The sequence below is a fragment of the Cebus imitator genome, unplaced genomic scaffold (assembly GCF_001604975.1).
Source record: "Cebus imitator isolate Cc_AM_T3 unplaced genomic scaffold, Cebus_imitator-1.0 Scaffold349, whole genome shotgun sequence".
In the NCBI taxonomy this organism is placed as follows: Eukaryota; Metazoa; Chordata; class Mammalia; order Primates; family Cebidae; genus Cebus; species Cebus imitator.
In genome coordinates, this window is record NW_016107664.1 from 1,247,944 (window position 1) to 1,270,727 (window position 22,784).

The following is a 22,784-nucleotide window of genomic DNA, read 5'->3' on the forward strand; positions in this document are numbered from 1 at the left end:
GTGTTAGGCATCTTCCACCCAGCCAAGGGTGCATCCCACTCCCAATTGAAGGGACGTGGCAAATCCTGGCAGCACCTTTTGTCTTGGTTCTGGGCCTGAGACTTTCTCCTTTAAGCGTATTTTTGTTGACATTTCCCAGTGTTAACTTATTATTTCACTGTATTTTCCCCTTTAGAGATTTTTTGGTGGGATAATTCGGATTCAGTCAACTGACCTTTTTTTCCCCCTCAGTATTGTCTTGGTAAGGAAGGAGCAGTGAGGTACTCTCCTACACAGGTAGCACTTCAATCTTCAGTTCCTTTGCTTGGCTTTATCCTTTCAAGTCTATAACATAAGTTTGTTCTCCTTTCTTTGGTTGTTAATAGGACCAATTTGTATGGCCTAGGAAAAATAAAAAAACAAAAAAGAGCTAAGTAGAGATGTTTTTGAGAAAAAATGTGTTGGTGGAATTCTGCCTTAATATGTTTGTTCGCTACCAGAAAACTGAAGAGATTTTCAATATTATTTTTATCTTTATGAATGAAATGACGTACTTAACATTTGATTTGTTTGTTAAAATTATAGTACTATAGATAATATAAAGATTTCACAACAAAAAAAATCTTAAGATAAACTAAAAGTTGATAAGCTATAGTTTTTTTGTTTTTTTCTTTTGAGACAGGGTCTCATTCTGTTGCCCAAGTTGGAGTGCAGTGGCACCATCACTGCAGTGTTGACCCCCTGGGCTTAAGCGATTCTCCCACCTCAGCCTCCCAGGTAGCTGGGGTACAGGCATGCACCATCACACCTGGCTAATTTTTTGTTAGCTAGGAGTTTCACCATGTTACCTAGGCTGATCTTAAACTCCTGGGCTCAAGAGATCTGCCTACCTCAGCCTTTCAGGGTGCTGGGATTACAGGCATGAGCCACTGTGCCTGGTCCAAAAAACTCTGGGTTTTATAGTGATAAATGTTTTGAGGTACCTTCAAACAATGAAATATATTTTGTGAAACAGAACAAATTATACTAGAAATTTCCACATACAGCTATTTCAGAAATGATAGTCACCCTCACAGTACTACATTTTTAGAATTCATATTAATAACTTACCATTCTTTTTATTTTCCGACCCCTCTAGGAATGTGGTATATAGTAAGAATTTGGTTTCTTAAAGTTTATTTTATTTTTTGAGACAGGGTCTTGCTGTGTCAGCCAGGTTAGAGTGCAGTGGTACAGTCATGGCTCACTGCAGCCTCGAACCCCTGGGCTCAAGGGATCCTCCCACCTCAGCCTCCTAAGTAGCTGGGACAATTCACACATGCCACCAGGCCTAGCTAATTTTTTTCAGTTTTCGTAGAGATGGGGACCTACTATATTGCCCAGGGTGGTCTAGAACCCCTGGGCTCAAGTGATCACCTCAGCCTCCCAAAGTGCTGGGATTGCAGGTGCAAGCTGCCATACAAGGCTAAAATTTATTAAAGCTAATGAATAATATAACTGTGGAAATATAACTTTGAAAATAGTGAGATCATTTTGATCTTTATCAGCAGTTGTGTGATATAGTGCAAAGAACATGGGATTTGGAGCTGCATAGCATTCAAATGTAGGCTCTGCCATTAATTATCTATGCAAATTGAGACAAGATGTTTAGACAAGGTACTGTGACCCTCCCTTTTTTCATCTGTGAAATGGAGATAACACAGCTATTTCTCATGGTTCTTGTGAAGATGATACCTATTAACATGCCTAAATAAGAGCATGTGGCCAATAAAGGGAACACCTGATTGAGTGTACTACTAATTAGAGGTTCAGTCTTGAAAGACTGACATCCCTTTTAAGTTGTCCACTCACCCTCACAATGTTTCCAGTTACTCTCCAGTTCCTTATCCTCATTTAGTTTTCTTCATAGCACTCATCTACATGTGTGAAATTATGTTTCATTCTTATTAGTTACTTTATCTACCTTTAAGATGTAAGCTTTATTAAGGCAGAGACTGGCTGTACTGTACCCTCAAATCTAGAACAATGCCTGGAACGTAATCTGCACTCACATATTGGTTGATTAAATGTGTGAATATATTTACTTTTTTTCTTTTCTTTTTGAGGTGGAGTCTTGCTCTGTTGTCCAGGCTGGAGTGCAGTTACTCGATCTCAGCTCACTGCAGCCTCCGCCTCTCCATGGCTGGACAGAGCGACCACGTCCAGCTAGTTTTTCTTGTCTTAGTAGAGAGGGGGTTTCGCCATGTTGGCCAGACTGGTCTTGAACTCCTGACCTCAGGTGATCCACCTTGGTCTCCGAAGATGCTGGGATTACAGGCATGAGTCACCGCACCCGACCTACATGTTTTAAAATAACTAGATTCTTAGTTCAGGGAAACTGGAAATAAATATAGAGAAAATAAGCAAGCATGTTTGTCTACATTTACACAACTCATCTGTTGGTTGACTGACTCGACTGCTCAGTTTAGTTTAGTTAACTAGTTTAACTAGAGTTGGATTTATAGACTCAATCCCAGTGACTGAGATTAACACTACGGATATTTATTATTGAAGCTCATATGATATTTCAGTTGCTATTTCATAGGAGTTATATCACTAGGTAGTTCTACTTTGGTTTTTCTTATAATTGATCCCTAAATGGAAGGAAAGCCATAACAAGAGTTATCTGTGAAATTTATACAGGAAAGCAAAATCTTCAAATTGCTTTAAAACCTCTTTTCTAAAACAGAGTGCTTGTGAAAGATTTCACACACACATATACACACACACACACGGCGAATCCTAGTTTTTCAAGAAACAATTCTTATATCTTTTGGGGGAAAGGGACTTCCCTATTTGAGATAAGTTTTTTTTTTTTTTTAACATAGAAAGTATTTCATTTTAGAAGGATTGTGTCTCATTCTGAAATATCTAATACTTGTTAAAAATTTATTTATTTATTTACTTATTTATTTTCGACAGTCTCGTTCTATTGCCCAGGCTGGAGTGCAGTGACATGATCTTGGCTCACCACAACCTCTATCTCCCGAATTCAAGAGATTCTCATGCCTCAGCCTCCTCAGTAGCTGGGATTACAGGTTGTGCACCACCATGCCCAGCTACTAATTTTTGTATTTTTTTTTTGAGACAGAGTCTTGCTCTGTTGCCAGGCTGGAGTGTAGTGGTGCGATTTTGGCTCACTGCAACCTCTACCTCTGGGTTCAAGTGATTCTCCTGCCTCAGCCTCCCGAGTAGCTGGACCTGCAGGTGCCCGCCAGGCTAATTTTTTTGTATTTTTAGTAGAGACAGGATTTCACCATGTTGACCAGGCTGGTCTCGATCTCTTGACCTTGTGATCTGCCCCCCTTGACCTCCCAAAGTGCTGGGATTACAGGTGTGAGCCACTGCGCCTGGCCTGATTTTTGTATTTTTTAGTAGAGACAGGGTTTTGGCATGTTAGCCAGGCTGGTCTCAAACTCCTGACTTCAAGTGATCCACCTGGCTTGGCCTCCCAAAGTGCTGGGATTACAGGTGTGAGTCACCGTAACTGGCCAAAAATTTATTTATTTTGTAAAAGGTCATGCAGTCTTCTATAGTTTATAATGTCAGGTTTTATCTCTGTTATATTTCTCTTTCTATAATTCAAATGCCTTTTAAAGGTAATGTACCTGTCCTTTTTTATAGAAAAAAATTTCTTTTTTAATAATTTGGCACATTCATGGTAATGATCCTTTAGCGTTTATGTGACCCAAATAAAATATTTTCTTTAAACTTTGCAAAGGAATAGTAATGAAGGGATATGTCTTCAGTTTGTACTTGTCCATAAATTGCAAGAGGAAAGAACACTGGTAGAAAGATCAGGTAAGAGATGGTTTATTTTTGCCTGGCTCAATGAAAGTGCTGAAAATAACAGGTTGCATTGTTTATGATCGGTAGCTTTACACATTTTCCTTTATTTGTAATCTCATTGCTCCTTGATGTTTTATTTTCATCCTTACAGTCTAAGAAGGAGATATTGGATGTTGGACTTAATTTACTGCCACCTCATACATAGATCTTGGAAATTCCCTATTCATTTGGTAAATATAATGGGCAGAGTTCATACCAAGTACTATGAGTGCTCACCTGATTTTTGATTCTTATGAAGGTGTAGATAGTTGTTAACTCCTTGTGTGTATGTGTTGGGGGATGATCAGTGGAGCTTTCTATTCTAGCATCTTGCTCCGCCACTCTCCCGTACAAAGTTAATCAGGGTTAAATTTATTGTCATCTCATGAAATCTAAATTTCTTTAAATTTTATGATCCCATTGGAATTTCCTATTTAAGAAAAGTATAATTGCGTAGTTGTTTCTGAGAGAAAAATGGAGAGGAGGAGATGATTTGCACGTCTCAAGAGTCAATGAGATTTATATTTAGAACTTCCTTTCCTCTGACATTTTTGGGTTGTGGTTTAAGGTCCTTTCTGGGACCAGAAACAGACGAATTTCCAGCCTGTTCCTTGTTTTCCATTCCTTATGGCTAAGAGGATTGGTTTTGGCTCTTAATAGTTTTTGGCCTTCTCTATACAATGAAGACTCCATAGCAAGAGCCATAGCAATGGAGCCCACCCAGGTCAGCTACTACAGCTCATCTATAGGTGCTGTTACTGGTCAAAGCAGAGTAAATAAATGAGATCACGGACATTATTTGAGGAAAATGCTTAAAAATTTTCTCATTTAAATACTTTTACATTGGAGTTACATAGGCTGAGGCATGAGAATGCTCATGTATTTCCTTTTTTGGGGAGAGAAAGGTTTAGCCCCTATGTTTGGACTGGGAATGAGGATTCTCAATGGTCAATAGTCCTTGTTATGGAAGCAGTTATTTGCTGGCATCTTTCTAAACAGTATTGCAAATGTAATCACATTTAGAATACATTATTTTATTATTTTATTATTATTTATTTATTTATTTATTTTTGAGATGGAGTCTCACCCTGTCACCCAGGCTGGAGTGCTGGGATTACAGGCACTCGTGACCACACCTAGCTAATTTTTGTATTTTCAGTAGAGACGGGGTTTCACCATGTTGGCCAGTCTTGTCTGGAACTCCTGACTTCAGGTGATCTGCCTGCCTCAGCCTCCCAAAGTGCTGGGATTACAGGTGTGAGCCACTGCACCTGGCCTTTTATTTGTTTATTTATTTATTTTAAGACGAAGTCTCTTTCTGGTGTCCAGGCTGGAGTGCAGTGATGGGATCTTGGTTCACTGCAACCTTCATCTTCTGGGTTTAAGTGATTCTCCTCCCTCAGCCTTTCAAGTAGCTGGATTACAGGCATGTGCCACCACACCTGACTAATTTTTATATTTTATTGTTATTTTATTTTTTAATTTTTAAAGATAGAATACATTATTTTTATTGAGCATTCTATGTAACAATTATTTCTTGATGTTGATTCTCTTGATATTGTCAATATTTTGAGCTGTGTCCATTTTTGTTTCACATTACAGAGGAATAAGATCATCATAGTTTATATATATATATATATATATATATATATATATGGCACTGGTACACTGGAATCTGTAATTCTGAGTTGGTCTATAAGCATAAAAAATGACAGAGAAACATCAACAGACTGAAATCATTTCAAAGAAATGTTTAAAAAAAAGAGAAAGATTCTTTTAAAAAGGTAAACCAGGAGGAAAGACTAAAGTAATATTAATATAAATGGTTTGTTTCAATGTTGTAAGTTATAAAGGAAATTTATGTATACATAAACAATATAGAAAGAGTATAGATTGGGATAATGGTTTTAAGTTACTCTCAATTGGAGGATGCCTGTTCCTGGCTACTCCAGTTTTTGTAAACACTAAACCAGGGATGGTGTCCCAGGCTTCTTGCTGTCTACCTCCACATCTAGTCATGGTTCTACAACCTATGCCAACATCTACTCTACTTCTAAACTCTATGCACATACTCTGTTTCCCACTGCCCTAGATAGCAATCATCCTGACCTTTTTCCTTCTCTGCCATGTTATCTGAGAACCTTGACTCGTACAGTTTTCTCCTTAAGTTCATGTCCTGTCCTTACTTTGAGCAGTTTTAGCATCTTCATTGAAGATTTAATACCTTTATTGAAGAGTCTTAGGAATCAGAAAACCTGGGTTTGAATTATCATTCTGTCATTTTGTGTAACATTAGACAGATTTTCTAACTTCAGTTTTTCCATCTGTAAAATAGGGAAAATACGTTGTTGTTGTTTTCTTTGAGATGGGGAGTCTCACTCTGTCACCCAGGCTGGAATGCAGTGGTGTGATCTCAGTTCACTGCAGCCTCTGCCTCCCGAATTCAAGCAGTTCTCTGCCTCAGCCTCCCGAGTAGCTGGGATTACAGGCACCTGCCAACATGCCCAGCTAATTTTTGTATTTTTAGTAGAGACAGGGTTTCACCGTCTTGGCCAGGCTGGTCTTGGACTCCTGACCTCGTGATCCACCCACTTCAGCCTTCCAAAGTGCTGGGATTACAGGCGTAAGCCACCTCGCCTGGCCTAAATATGTTTTTTAAATGGTAATTGTAAAGTTGTAAAGTGATGACTATTAGTGGGTATGTAAATTAATGTGGCCATATGGAAAGCAGTATGGAGGTTCTTCAAAAAATTAAAAGTAGAACAACTGTATGATCCAGCAATCCCACCACTGGGCATATACCCAAGTGAAGTGCAATCAGTAATGTGGAAGAGATATGTGCACTCCTCTGTTCATTGCAGCATCAACCTAACTGTCTATGAATGAATGAATAAATGTATGAAGAAACATGGTATATATACACAATGGAATACTATTCAGCCTTAGAAAAAAGGAACTCCTGTCACACGCTACAACATAAGTGAAACTGGAGGCCATTATTTCAAGTGAAGTAAGCTAGGCACAGAAGATAAACACCACATGACCTCACTTATGTATGGAATCTGAAAATGTTTAACTCATAGATGTAGTAGAATGGTGGTTACCAGAGGCCTGGGATGGAGGGTAGTTTAGGGAGATGTTAGTCAAAGGGTATAAAAATTTATCTAGGAGGAATAAGTTCAAGAGATCTACTGTACAACATAGTTACTATACTTAATGTACAGTTGACCCTTGAATAACATGAATTTGAACTCTGCGGGCCCACTTATATGTGGAGGTTTTTCAACCAAATGCAGATTGAGGGATACATATTCACTGAGGATCAATTTTGCATATATTTGTGTTCTGCAGGGCCAACTGTGGATATGCAGATTTCTGTATTTACCAAGGGATGACTGTATTGTATTCCTGAAAAATCTCTAAGAGAGTAGATTTTTAAATGTTATCATAATAAAATATAAGTATATGAGGTAATGTATATACTTGTTAATTAGCTTGATGGAGCTATTCTACAATGTGCATGTATTTCAAAATATGTTGTACACAATACATGTGTACAATAAAAGAACAAATACATGGCTGTAAAGTGATGGTGCAGCAGCACATGAGGTATGAGTGTGAAACCATGCTGTAACTTGTAGTCTTATTTAGATGCCAGTTTTATGGTGTCTTTACTTACCTACATTCATTTGATATAGCTACATTTTGTATTTTGTGATATTTGTGAAGATTGTATTTTTGATTTTATTCTCTGATTGCATCTTTTGTATCACAAATTTATTGACCTTATTAGCTCTTTTAATATTTTAAATAAACGTTTTCACTCATTTAGTCAGTCACTGAACTCCTAGCTTCACTTTCCCTGCTACTGTTCATAATTAAGAAGCGATAGGATAGTGGGTCCCTTCACTGTATCAGTTCTGAGCTTGAAGTACCCTAGGCTCTAGTATTGGTTTTCATCTAGAGATAGTAAAACTCCAGGGAAATTTTAAAATGATATGTGGGATAATTCATTTATTGTTGACATTTAATGCTTGGAGTATGGATTAAACATCCTTAATGTATAGGACAGGCCCAATGGATCTAAATTTTTCTTACAGAATGTCAATAGTACTCCTACTGAAAGTGCTACTAGGCATGCGGGACTTCTATACATCCTTTATGACCTGTTTTTTTTCTTAACTCTCTTAGATTTGTTTTGCCATCTTTTTCCTCTGCACTTCTATGTTTTTACTTATGCTGTTAATATATATCTGTTTGTCTTACTCTTTAGAATATTAGTGGCTTGAGAGAGAGTCTTTGGGACACTTTTTTTTTGTTTATCTAGAATATAACAGACCCACCATAGAGTGCTTATTGGTTATTTGCTGTATATGAATTTGTAATCTTAAATTGTTTCAGGAAGGATTCAGCTTCAGTTAGATAAGAAGAAGCTGCTACATGGTTGCCATAGCTATGGCACTTGATTCCAAGAGTTCTTTAAGCTACACACTTAAAATGAGAGTCTTTCTTAATAGGTAAAACCATGTATTCTGATAACGTGAATAGAGAATTTCTGGGTTGTGAATATTTGGAAAAATTTGGTACAAATGTTTGGAAAAAATATTCGGCTTTGAGGTAAGGATTAAAAAGCTTCCTTCCTCCTGCTCCGCACCCCAGTGTCTCCCTCTGTTGCCCAGGCTGGAGTGCAGTGGAGCGATCTCAGCTTACTGCAAGCTCTGCCTCCTGGGTTCAAGGTATTCTCATGCCTCAGCCTCCCAGGTAGCTGGGACTACAGTTGTGCACCACCTTGCTCAGCTAATTTTTGTATTTTTAGTTGGCCAGGATGGTATTGAATTCCTGATTTCTGGTGATCCAGCCTCCCGTAGTGCTGGGATTAATTACAGGCATGAGCCACCATGCCTGGCCTATTTTTACTTCCTGAATTTTATTAAAGAAAGGAACCCCACCCCCACTTTTTTCCCTATCTCTATTACTTTTGAGAGTTTTGTGTTCATTTGGGTCATAATGCTTTGAAAAAGTTGTTATAATTGGAGAAGAAAAATGGCCAAAATGATTTCAGGGATATAAAGTAGACTTTCTTTGGTGAAAGTCTATAGGGACTGTAGTTGTTTGCCTTGGATAACACAAATAAATGATTTGATTTATGTTTTAGTCTATTTTTATGGGAAAGATGTGGAGCAGTTATTGCTATTGTAGATAGAGCGATGAATAAGAGAATATTAGCTCATATCAGAGAAGTGGTTTTAGTTACCTAATGAAGAGCTCTTTGACTACTAGGGCAGTGAAACATGGAATAGATAAAGAAGTAGGTCCAGGTCATGCAGTTTTTATTAGCATGATGGAGTAGAAAGATCTTGGGCTTTTAGATAGTCCTGGCTTGGAATCGTAGTCCCAGATAACATCTCTCAGCCTCATTATTTTTTCATTTGTAAAACTGAGAATACCAACACATATCCTGAAACATGTACTAAGATTCAATGAGATAATGTGCAGACAAACACAGGGGAAACAATGCTAGCTCTTTACCCCATTGCAGTGCTAGCCTGGCATGTAATAGACACTCAATAACTGTTCTTGGTCCTCTGGAGATATTTAAAGAGAGAGGGATGAGCATCTCTCATAGATGACTTAGAAATTTACCTACCTAAAGGCAGGGAGTTAGGCCAAATGTCTCTTTAAAAGTTTTTTACAGACTGAGTTCAGAGGATACCTATTAAATATAGGATTGTTTATACACAGATCATAGTGGATATAAATGTCATTTTGTTTCAGAAGTTGGAGCCATTAACTTTTTTTTTTTTTTTTTTTTGAGACAGAGTTTTGCTCTTGTTGCTCAGGCTGGAGTGCAATGGCAGGATCTTGGCTCACTGTAAACTCTGCCTCCTGGGTTCAAGCGATTCTTCTGCTTCAGCCTCCCGAGTAGCTGGGATCATAGGCATGTGCCACCACTCCTGGCTAATTTTGTGTTTTTAGTAGTGACGGGGTTTCTCCGTGTTGGTCAGGCTGGTCTCAAACTCCCAAACTCTGGTGATCTGCCCTCCTCGTCCTCCCAAAGTTCTGGGATTATGGCCATGAACCACCGCACCCAGCTGGAGCCATTGACTTTTACATTTGTTCTTTCTATCCTCTGATCCATCAGTGGAGGAGCTGTAGCACAGAAACTGTAACTAAGAGGAGCAGCATGGAAAGATGTAAAATAATTTTTGAAATATTTCTTAATCTATTCCTTAAAATATCACAATTCCCCAACCTTCCATTTCATTTTCTCCCAATCTTACTCTATTTAAACTCATGAGGACAGCCAAACTAGATGATATTTTGGGCATCTCACTGTGGGAGCTCAGTAAAAATGACTGAGATGTTTTTCAGTCACTAGACAAGAAAATAGTACGGTTGGAGTATTAAGGGATTTTCAAAAAAATTTTTTTTGTGTGATTATTTTTGCTTTTATTTATTTTATTTTTTTAAAATTTATTTTGTGGTTTTGTGTATTTTTCAATGTAGGCCGCCAATGAATTGATTCTTTCTATTATTTTCTGAAAAAAGTTTTGGTTTACATTGGTCAGATGTTAAAAGCATCTATGGCCATACCTCCCTGAATGTGCCCTTCCTGCCTGATCTCCGAGTGGTAAAAGCATGTTTCTCTGTAGGTGCATTAGATCGTTTGCAGTTCACTTGAATTGCATAGAACAAGGCATGCCACATTAGGGCCAATCATTTATTGACTGCAGTTGTAGAAATGACAAATTAATGTACATAGTTAAAATTTTTGCTCTTTAGTGATTGTCTGAAAAGGAAAGATCAGGAATATTGAGGTATAATAAAACAATATATTGAAAAAAAATGATAACAAAAAGAGCAGAAGCTTTTGGATCAGAATTCCCCAGTTTGAGTTGTATCATTTACTCTCTGTGACTTTGACAGTTATTTTCTAAATATTCATTTGTTTTGAGACAGTCTTGCTCTGTCATCTAGGCTGAAGTGCAGTGGTGCTGTCTCAGCTCACTGCAAACTCTGCCTCCTGGTTTCAGGCAATTCTGCTGCCTCAGCCTCCCTAGTAGCAGGGATAACGGATGTGTGCCACTACATCTGGCTAAGTTTTGTATTTTTAGTAGAGATGGGGTTTCACCCTGTTGGCCAGGCTGGTCTTGAACTCCTGACTTCAAGTCATCCGCCCACCTTGGCCTCCCAAAATGTTGGGATTACAGGTGTGAGCCACCATGCCCAGCCTAAATATTTATTTCATGAATTGTAAAATTGTGATAATATTGGTACTTACTGAGTGTTAAATGCGACATCATGTGTTAAACCACTTTGAAAAACATGAGGCTGGAAGCATACATGTTACAGATGTGAAAGACATCTGAATATAGCTTCTTATTAGTTTACTAAGTACAAAATATTTAATCCGAATCTGATTATCAGGAAGGCATTTGAATTCAGCAGTGTGGTATAGGCAGCAGTTTTTGGATTAATTGATTTAGGGGGTCTCATCTTGACTTTGCTACTTAACATCTTGCAGTATTTACTTAAATTGACTCTTCCTTAGCTCCTCATGTGTAACAAGGATTGCTGGCTTTTAAGCCTTGTGTAGAGTAAGTTAGATGCTGCTTTTAAAAATTGACTATATAATGTTATGATCTATAAGTTCAGCCTCTGCGTTATACTTTTCATGTTTGGAAGGGCAGAAAATTTTTGTATAGTTTTACAAAGACATTAATAATATTAGGTAATCAGGCATTTATAAAGGATCCAGAGAATGACACAAATCACTTTGTTACACCTTCCCTTGAGTTGCCTGTCTAATGTGGCAAGTCCACCTGCAATGAAGATCAGAGAGAGTATTTGCTTTCTTTTTTCCTCTTTCCTCTCATTCTTTCTTTTTTTCCCTTTCTTCTGGGGTCCCAATTTATCATTTTTTTTTCTTTCTGGCTTGTGCTTTGTTGAGGTTTAGCTGGAGATCTATGAATGAGGAATGGGTTGGGAGCTTCAAGTCTTTTAGGATGTAATGAAGAAAAATGATCTTTCTGTTCTAGTCTGCAACGTAAAGACCTTTCTCTTGTTGGGATTGTTCACCACCAATAGCCTAAATTTAGTGCCTTGTAGTGTTAAGACTCTTTCTTTTCTGTGTCTTATTAGGGCTCCGTTTGTCAGTAATTAGTAGACACTGATCTCTAAACAACATGTGTACTTTCCTGCTTGTTTACCTTTACTCATAGGAGGGTTGAACTACAGGAGCCTTTCAAGGTCTAAAATGATGTGATTTAGACTGGAGGACTCCATAGTGTTACAGAGGTACATAAGTAATAGATTTTGTAATGCCTATTTATAGATAAGGCAGTGGAAGGAGTGGAGTTCAGTGTTTTGAGTTAGTAAATGGAATTTCCTTCAAGCAGGGGAATGTTAGTTTGTGGAAATTTGTATGTGAACGTCTGTAAGCATATTTTTAGTATCAATTAGTGGTTCAAGTAGAGTGTGTTTTTGGAACAGAAGGTTCAGATGCTGTGTAGTTGGAGAGTCTGTGCCCATGAAGTGTGAACGCAGTGACTGTGAGGACTTGTGTTCTGTGTGCACGGAAACCCTCATTTGATCTGAATATTCCATTCTTTGTTCTCCGTGCTTGCACTTCCACTAAAGACAGTTTTCCTGCTAGTTAGGGCTACAAGTTGTGCTAATAGTGCTTTTAACAATGAAAATATTACCTTCATATTAAGAAACTTAATTTCCTGTTGATTGTTTCCGCACATTTATTTTACTTTTTACTCTCCCCAACTGATCAATGATCAAAGTCTCTGAATTCAGTTTTCTAATTATCTCTTGAATCCATGTCCTCCACTTGTCCTTGATTGAGATTCTCATCTCGTCTCTCTGCCCTGCATGATTGCGAAGTCATTCTGATGGGTCTCCCAGCATCACACCAAGTACCTTATAAAATGTCTCATTGTACAGCCTTTTACATTCATAAAGTGCTTTTATACACCTTTTCTTACTTAATTCTTATACCAAATGATGAAGTAGATTTTATCATTACCCATATTTGACAACTGAGAAAAAAATGAAGAAAGGCCAAGAACTTTTCCAAAGGTTATGGGGTTAGTAAATGCCAGAAAAAATCATATTTTGGAAAGTAGTTCATTAAAAAATTTGTGTGTCCCAGATGCAAAAAAAAATTACTATAATGAATCACTCACTATGAAATAAAGATATGACATAGGGACACAGATACATTTAAGAATGATTTTTTCTTTTAGAAATGAAGCCAACTACTTAAAAAAAGTTTTAACACTTTTGTTGTTTTATGAAGTAATTAGGTTGAGTAATGTAACAAGAGAAAAATGCTTGGCGACTTTTCAAATTCATGCGTCTTTATTGAACATATGCCCAAATTGATTTACAGCTTCGATGTACTTTTTAACAAAACAAGATTTTAGAAACTTAGAAAAACACATGATTTTTTTTCACTCTATCCCTTCGTCCCCCCTCCTTCTGTTCTTCCTTCTCTCATTTCTTTCTTTATTTCATTTGACAAACTCTGGATGTAGTGAGAAGAACATAGAGAAATGAATAAAAATGTTAAAAAATCTTAAATTGTGTATGAAAGTAATCTTTTAAAATACTTAATTTTGTAATTTAAGAGACCAGGATGTAAAGGAAACAAAACCTTCGGCTGGGTGCAGTGACTCAGGCCTGTAATGCCAGCACTTTGGGAGTTTGAGACAGGCAGATCACTTGAAGCCATGAGTTCGAGACCAGGCCAACATGGTGAAACCCCATCTCTACTAAAAATACAAAAATCAGCAGGCCATGGTAGCACTTGCCTGTAACCCAGATACTTGGGAGCCTGAGGCAGGAGAATCACTTGAACTTAGGAGGAGGAGGCTGCAGTGAGCTGAGATCATGCCACTACACTGTAGCCTGGGCGACAGAGCAAGACTGTCTCAAAAAACCCCCAAAACCAAAAACCTTCACAGGTAATGGTGTGGTTTTCCCCCTTCATCTCTAGATTACATAATCAAAATAATAATAATAATAATGAAAACCACTAAACCATTTCTGTCTTTTCAAAATCATTTTTTTAAAGAAGGAATTCAGGTTTTACTTTTTGACTTTTTAATTTCAAAGTTTTATACCTATCAAAAAAGTGGCACAAATAATAGAGTGCCTATCCCCTTCACCCCATTTCTCTGTAGAACTATAATCAAAACTGAGAAATTATCACTGGTACAATTCTTTTATCTAAATTGCATCTTATTCAGATTTGACTAGTTTTTCTGCTAATGGTCAGCTTTTAATTTTAGCGAATTTTTGAACACATGAATGAATGGGGGATGACAGAGTATAAGAAAATAACATTGGGGGCCAGGCATGGTGGCTCATGCCTATAATCCCAGCACTTTGGGAGGCCAGGGTGGGTAGATCACGAGGTCAGGAGTTTAGGACCTGCCTGGCCAACATGGCGAAACTCCGTCTCTACTAAAAATACAAAAATTAGCCGGGTGTGGTAGTGTGTGCCTATAGTCCCAGCTACTCGGGAGGCTGAGGCAGAAGAATCACTTGAACCTGGGAGGCAGAGTTTGCAGTGAGCCAAGATTGCTCCACTGCACAGAGTTAGACTCCATCTCAAAAAAAATAAAATTAAAAAATTAAAAAAAGAAAGAAAATAACATTGGGAACAGTGAGAATGGAGAAAGACATGAATACTTATGGAAAGTGAATAATCAAAAGACTTTTAATATTTTTATTTAATACTTTGTTCTCCCACTATAATTGTATGTCTTAAGTGTTAACTAGAGACTCTTCCCTTTCTTGTCTTTATCCATGACAAGCGTATCTGCTACTTTTACAGCAAAATTATCATAAATCTCTCTGACAAAGGGTTACATTATTTCATTAAAAGAGCTAAATAAATTTAAAGCAATTTCTAAGTGAACATGAAAAAAATAAAAATTGTACTATCAGTTTCTAGAACTATAATTTAATAAAATATTATTTGATATTTTGAAGTCTATATATGAGTTTAAGTCCACTTCTAATAAATTATGATGAGATTCTCAGGTATATTGATTAACAAGGTTTCTTTTTTTTCCCCCCATTTATTTATTTTATTGCATTTTAGGTTTTGGGGTACATGTGAAGAACATGCAAAATTGTTGCATAGGTACACACGTGGCAGTGTGATTTGCTGCCTTCCTCCCCATCACCTACATCTGGCATTTCTCCCCTTGCTATCTCCCCCCAGCTCCCCACCCCGCACCGTCCCTCCCCTATTTCCCCCCAACTGACCCCAGTGTGTAGTGCTCCCCTCCCTGTGTCCATGTGTTCTCATTGTTCAACACCCGCCTATGAGGGAGAACATGCAGTGTTTGATCTTCTGCTCCTCTGTCAGCTTGCTGAGAATGATGGTTTCCAGGTTCATCCATGTCCCCACAAAGGACCCAAACTCATCGTTTTTGATGGCTGCATAATATTCCATGGTGTATATGTGCCACATTTTCCCTATCCAGTCTATGGTCGATGGGCATTTGGGTTGGTTCCAGGTCTTTGCTATTGTAAACAGTGCTGCAAGGTTTCTTAATTACCCATTTTTTAAAATGTATTTTTACTAAAGATTTTGAGTAATGAATTCCTTTACCCGTGATAAAGAGACAATACCACCCCATTCATCCCAGAGTTAAGAAAGGAGACATTGTTTTGTACTGTCCTTGCAGCAGGGCTCTCTGGAATTCCAGATGTGGAAGGGAGTTGTACCTGGTAAATACACAGCCCCTACTCTGATTTTGTCTTATTGTAACTGGGAATACTTAGTCACTTCACAGCCACAGTGTGGTTCTCTGTGGGGATTCCTACTAACTAAATTGTAATCTATTTTCACTTTGTTATTTCTCTGGCATTCTGACAACTTTTCAATGACAGGAATATATTTATAAGAGATTTTCACAGTATAAACATAGCCACCTCTGAATTGTACTGGGGAATGAAAGGTACACCTTCTTTAGTTATTGTTACCCAACGGGCTTGAATGAAATGAAACTTCTAGAATTTCTGCTAAATACATGATTTTAATCAGGCGTTTAAAGAGTTTTTTTTTTTAAACTTAATTTTTTTCTGCTTCATTTAATCATCAGGATTATGGAGTTTAAAAATATAACAGCTTTATGGAGATGTAATTCATATACTATACAACTTACCCATTTAAAGTGTACATTCAATGGTTTTCAGTATACTTAGTATACTTCACAGGTTTTGTAACCTTACCATGGTCAATTTTAGAACATTTTCCTCACCCCATAAAGAAAACTCTTACCTATTTGTGGTCACTCCCTATTCCTGCCTCCTCCCAGCCTCTGGCTGATCTACTTTCTGTCTCTATGGATTTGTCTGCTCTGGACAGTTCACATAAATGGAATTATATAATATGCAGTCTTTTGTGACTGCGTTCTCTCAATTAGTGTAGTATTTGTTAAAGTGCTTCCGTGTATTTCATTTCTTTTTTGTTGCCTAAAATATCCCACTGTATGGCTAGTCCACACTTTATTTATCTGTTATCATTTGATGGACATTTGGGTTACTTCTGTTCTTAGGCTATTATGAATAATGTACTATAAAAATGTGTGTCTAAGCTTTTTGTGAGGACATATGCTTTTGTTTTCTTTTACTTTTTTTTTTTTTCCTGAGCTAGAGTCTTGCTCTGTCCCCCAGGCTGGAGTGCAGTGGCGCAATCTCAGGCCACTGCAACCTCTACCTCCCAGGTTCAAGCCTCAGCCTCCTGAGTAGTTGGGATTACCGGGGTGCACCACCATGCCCGGCTAATTTTTGAGTTTTTAGTGGAGATGGGTTTCACCATATTAGCCAGACTGGTCTTGAATTCCTGACCTCATGATCTGCCTGCCTCAGCCTCCCAAAGTGCTGGGATTACAGGGATGAGCCACTGTGCCTGGCCTATGCTTTCATTTTCTTGGGTATATACCTAGTAGTAAAATTTCTAGGTCATATGGTAACTCTATATTTCTAAACTTTTTGAGGAACTGCCAAACTGTTTATCACAGTGGCTACCACATTTCACAGCCCACTGACATGCATGATGGCTCCAGTTCTTCACATCCTTGCTAAAACTTGTTATTGTCTCTTTTTTATGATAGTCATCCATGTGAGTATGAAGTGGTATTTCATTGTGGTTTTAATTTACATTTATCTGACAGCTAATGATGATGGTATCTTTTCGTGTGCCCATTGGCCATTTGTATCTATGTTCTTTGGAGAAATGTGTCTTTAAAATCTCTGCCCATTTAACTTTATTTTTTTATTTTTTATTTTATTATTATTTTTTGAGACAGAGTCTCACTCTGTTACCCAGGCTGGAGGGTTGTGGTGGAATCTTACTTAACTCACTGCAACATCCACCTACTGGGTTCAAGCAATCCTCCCACCTCAGCGTCCCTAGTAGCTGGGACCACAGGCGTGCACCACCATGTCTGGCTAATTTTTTTATTTATCGTAGAGACAAGGACTAAGTCCTGGTTGGTCTCAAGAAATCCTCTGGCTTTGGCCTACCGAAGTGCTGGTATTACAGATGTGAGCCACTGCGCCTGACCTGCCCGTTTAAAAAATTGGATTAGTTGTCTTTTTATTGTTGAGCTGTTAACTCATCGTGGTTTTCATTTGCATTTCTCTGATGGCTAATGATGTTAAGCATCTTTACATGTGTTTAGTGACCATTTGTATATTTTCTTTGGAGAAATGTTTATTGAGATCCTTTGCCCATATTTATCGCCCAGCTGGGCTTCAGTACCACTTGCTGATCAGTGCCTGAATGTGTGCCAACTGGGCTCCAAAGCACCCCTCTGTTTCTGCCAGTGGGCCTTCCAAGGTGGCTTTCATGCTCAGCTGCGACTGCAGCTCAATCTCAAGACCCTAGAGGGTGCACCGTAGGTCAGTGACCTTGGTCCTGCTCATCTGGAGATGCTCCGTGTGGCCAGCAACCTCCCAGTTCAATTCTTCACTCCAGCTGGTGAACCAGGCTTCAGCATCCTTCCGGTTCAGCTCGGCCATGACCTTATATTGGCTTGCATGTCACTCAGGATCTTGGCAAGATCGGTGCCTGGAGCCGAATCCACCTCCACAGTGACCTGGCCTCCCACTTGGCCCCTCAGTGCACTGATTTCCTCCTCATGGCTGTTCTTCAGCTAGGCCAGCTCTTCCTTCAGTCCTTTGATCTGCATCTCCAGGTCGGTCCTGGGTAGGGTCAGCTCATCCAGCACCCTGCGCTGGCCATTGATGTGGACCTCCATGTTCATGTGCAAAGCCTGCTCTGTCGCCAACTTGGTTCGGAAGTCATCTGCAGCCAGATGGGTGTTGTCGATCTGCAGGACAGTCCTGGAGTTCTCAATGGTGGCACCAAGAATCTTGTCCCGCAGGTCCTGGATGGTATTGTAGTAATCGCTGTAGTAGCGGGAGGGCCTGTGCCCCTGCTTCTGGTACCAGTCGCGAATCTTCACTTCCAGCTTGCTGTTGGCTGCCTCCAGGGCGCGTACGTTTTCCAGGTAGGAGACCAAGGCGGTCGTTGAGGTTCTGCATGGTGAGCTTCTCGTTGCCCGCCAGCAGCTCGTCGGATGCGGCTAGGACGCAGCCATAGCCGCCGATGTACCCCCCCTGAGAAAGACAGAGACACGAAGCGGGCGGAGGGCACGGACACGCCGTGGCCTCTGGAACTCCTGTGCATGCTGGGCGTGCGAAAAGCGACCCCCAGCCAAAAATGTACGGAGCCGCTGCCCAGGCCCCCCGAAGGAGGACGTGGCAGACTACTGGCGATAGCTGTAAGAAGTCCTGGCGAGGTGGAGTATGGACTGAGCGACCCTGGTACCAGAGGCTGCCATTTGCGGGAGGAGCCTTCCCCCCCGCCCCCTCGCCCCGCGCCGTCCCTTTGTAAATGTTCTTTAAAAATTCTGGGCTGGGTGCAATCGCTTACGCCTTTAATCCCAGCACTTTGGGAGGGTCAGGCCAGTAGATCATTTGAGCTCAGGAGTTCAAAACCAGACTGGGCAACATGGTGAGACACTGTCTCTACAAAAATTAGCTGGGAGTGGTGGTGTGCGCCTGTGGTCCCAGCTACACCGGAAGTGGAGGTGGCCGGTTTGCATGAGCCCAGGAGGTGGAGGTTGCAGTGAACCCAGACTACACCATTGCATTTCAGCTTGGGTGACAGAGCAAGACCCTTTCTCTAAAAAAAGAAAATTCTGTACAAATTTCTTATCAAATACATGATTTTCAAAACTTTCTCTTATTTTTTGGATTGTCCTTTCACTTTCTTGGTGGTGTCCTTTGAAACACATTTTTAATTTCAATTATGTCTCATTTATCTATTTTTTCTTTTGTTGCTAGTACGTGTGGTGTCATATCAAAGAAATCATTGCCAAATCCAGGATTGTAAAGAGTTACTCCTATATTTTCTTCTGTTATATAGTTGTAGCTCTTATGTTTAGATTTTTGGTCCATTGTGAGTCAATTTTTGTATGTACTACAAGGAGGGGATCCAATTTCATTATTTTTACCATTTTTTTGGTAAAGATTCTTTCAATTGAATCATGTTGGCGTACTTGTCAAAAAGTAGTGGGATGTAAACGTGATAATTTTTATTGTTTATATGTTTGCCTTACACTAGTACTAAGCTGCCTTTATTACAATAGATTGGTAGTAAGTTTTGAAATCAGAAGTTATGAGTCCTCTAACTTTGTCTTTTGGCTATTCTCTGTCTATGGTATCTCCACATGAATTTTTAGAATCAGATTTTATTTCTGCAGAAAAGGCATCTAGGATTTTAGTAGGTAGAATTGCCTTGAACATGCAGAGGAGTTTGGGAAGCATTGCCATATTATCAATATTAAGTCTTATGCTTCATGACTGTGAGATGTCTTTTGGTTTATTTTTGTCTTAATTTCTTTCAACAGTATTTTATTATTTTAAGAGTATAAGTTTGTACTTCTTTTGTTAAATTCATTTCTAAGTATTTTATTCTTTTTGATTCAGTTACAAATTAAATTTTTTTTTTAAATTTCATTTTTTGTTTATTGCTACTGTGTAGAATACAGCTGATGTTTGTATATTGGCTTTTATCTTGCAATCTTGCCTAACTCGATTACTAGTTCTATAAGTTTTTTAGTGGATTCCTTAGGACTTTTGATGTGTAAGACTGGGTCATCTGCAAATTGAGACAGTTTTACTTCTTTCTTTGCAATCTACATTCGTTTTATTTCTTTTTGTACCTTAACTGCACTGGCTAAAACCTCCACTGTAATGTTGAATTGAAGTGGTGAGAGTGGATGTCCTTGTCTTATTCTATTTAAAAATATTAGTTTAAATTTTTTTTCTTTTTTAAAATAAATAGTTGAGGGTCTCACTATGTTGTGCAGTCAGGACTCCAACTCCTGGGCTTAAGGGATCCCCCCCTCAGTCTCCCAAAGTGTGGGATTACAGGAATGAACCATTGGGCCTGGCCTCTTATCTTGTTCTTGATTTTTGGGGAAAACATTCAGTCCTTCACCTTTAAGTATGATCTGGGTTGTGATTTTAAATAGATGCCCTTTATTAGGTTAAGAAAGTTGTTTTTATTTTTTTTAGCTTTTTAAAAATTAATACATAATAGATGAACATGTTTTCAGGGTTCATGTGATAATTCCAAACATTAGTATAATCAGATCAAGGCTGTTGATATACCCATCACCTTAAATATTTACCATTTCTTTATTCTAGGAACATTCAAATTATTCCCTGCTAACTATTTGAAATGTACAGCCTTTTGATGTTAGCTATGGTCACCCTACTGATCTATTGAAAAACAATTCTTATTTCTTCCATCTAAGTGTATATTTGTGCCCACTAATCCACCTGTCTTCATTTCTCCTCCCCTTACCCTTCCCAGCCTCTAGTAACCATGAGTCTACTCTCTATCTTTATGAGATCTGCTCTGTTAGCTCCCATGCATGAGTCAGAATATGTGATGTCTGTGTGTCTGTGCTTGGCTTCTTTCACTTAACATAAATGTCCTCTGGTTACATTCATGTTGTTATAAATGACAGGAATTGATTTATTGTCCAGCTAATTTTTTATGGCTGAATAATATTCTGTTATATAATACATAATATAATATAATATAATATAATATAATATAATATATGTCACATTGCAGTTGTTTTTGAAACAGGGTCTCAGTCTTTTGCCCAGATTGGAGTGCAGTGGCATGATCATAGCTCACTGCAGAGCCTGGAACTCCTGCACTCAAGTGGTCTTTCCACCTCAGACTCCCAAGTGGCTGGTACTATAGGTGTGTATCACCATGCCCAGCTAAATTTTATATTTTTTGGTAGAGACAGGATCTTACTATGTCACCCAGGGTGGTCTTGAACTCGCAGCCTCAAGTGATCCTCCTGCGTGGCCTCCAAAGTGTTTGGATTTATAGGCATGAGCCACTGTAGCTGGACACATTTCTTTATCCATTCAACCAGTGATGGACACTTAAGTTGACTCCATATTTCCACTGTTGTCAATAGTGCTGCAATAAAAATGGGAGTGCATATATCTCTTCATTATTGATTTTCTTCTTTCTTGGATATTTACCCAGTTGTGGAATTGCTAGGTCATAAGGTAGTTTTTTGTTTTTTTTTTTGAGATGGAGTCTGGCTCTGTTATCCATGCTGGAGGGCAGTGGTGCTATCTCAGCTCACTGGAGCCTCTGCCTCCTGGTTCAAGCAATTCTCCTGTCTTAGCCTTGTGAGTAGCTGGGAATATAGGTACATGTATATACCACACCTGGCTAATTTTTGTATTATTAGTGGAGATGGGGTTTCACCATGTTGGCCAGGTTGATCTCAAATTCCTGACCTCAGGTGATCCACCTACCTCGGCCTTCCAAAGTGCTGAGATTATAGGTGTGAGGCACTGTGGCAGGACTTTAGGGTAACTTTTATTGAAAAAAATCCACGTATAAGTGGATCCATGCAGTTCAGAACGTTGTTGTTCAAGGGTGAATGTAACTTTGAACTTGTCTCTCACTTTTAATTTAATCTTAAATTCTAATGACAAATTTAATTTTAAATGTATTGGTTTAAGGCATTACATTACAACTTTTGGCAATAATAATAGAAGGCTGCCAGACATTCCCAAGTTTCATGGCAATATCGTCCTTGAAATTGTATTGAAAAGCAGGGAAAAATAAGTTTAGCCACTATATAGTCTCAGTTACTGGCTTTAAACATTATTTAGTACTTTTGGAAAACAATTAACATGGCTTATGATGGGCTACAAAATAGGACAAATTAACTTTTGAAAATGATTCAACAGAAGCTGGAATTAATTAATAAGGAGGTGATTGAATGAATGTGTCAACCAGGTGAAATGTGAAATGTGAGTTTTTTATTTATTTTGTGCAATTCAAGTCTTAGCAGAATGAAAGGTAGTGACAAGTAAAAACTATCTGATATATCAATAACTAATAATAATGTTGATGATAATTTTGATAGGTGATTTTTGTTTTGTGTCAAGTACTATCCTGACATCTTTACACATGGGCCAAGAATTGGATTGTCAAATCAGACTGACATGAAGTGGAGATGTTGATCAATATTTAGCTTTCATTATAATTTCAAGAATATAAGCAATCAAAAAGCTCAGGAAAAGCAGAGACAGGTCCGGGACATTGAGAGAGGCCCCTGGCTCCTTTCTTACTGTAACAGATAAAACTCTGCAGTGCAAAGCAGTAGATGAGGTCCTTAATGAAATATTTGAGTTACTAGCAGGGAGTGTTATAGGCTGTGAAACATCTCCATTTTATACCCAGGTAGTTGCAAAGCTCATGCTCTGTGCCCCGTGTTCCACGTCCCATAAACCTGTAGATTCACAGTTTGTTTATCAGAGTAATCCTAATTCACGTGCAGTCAGCAAAA

The 22,784-nt window shown here is 38.6% G+C and overlaps 1 protein-coding gene and 1 pseudogene across 1 annotated transcript in view; one reads left to right on the plus strand and one right to left on the minus strand.

The window, feature by feature from the left end:
* Positions 1–22,784, plus strand: part of SUGCT (succinyl-CoA:glutarate-CoA transferase) — a 681,636-nt gene that overhangs the window by 75,991 nt on the left and 582,861 nt on the right. The window lies entirely within an intron of this gene.
* LOC108287616 lies at positions 14,637–18,722 on the minus strand (annotated as a pseudogene).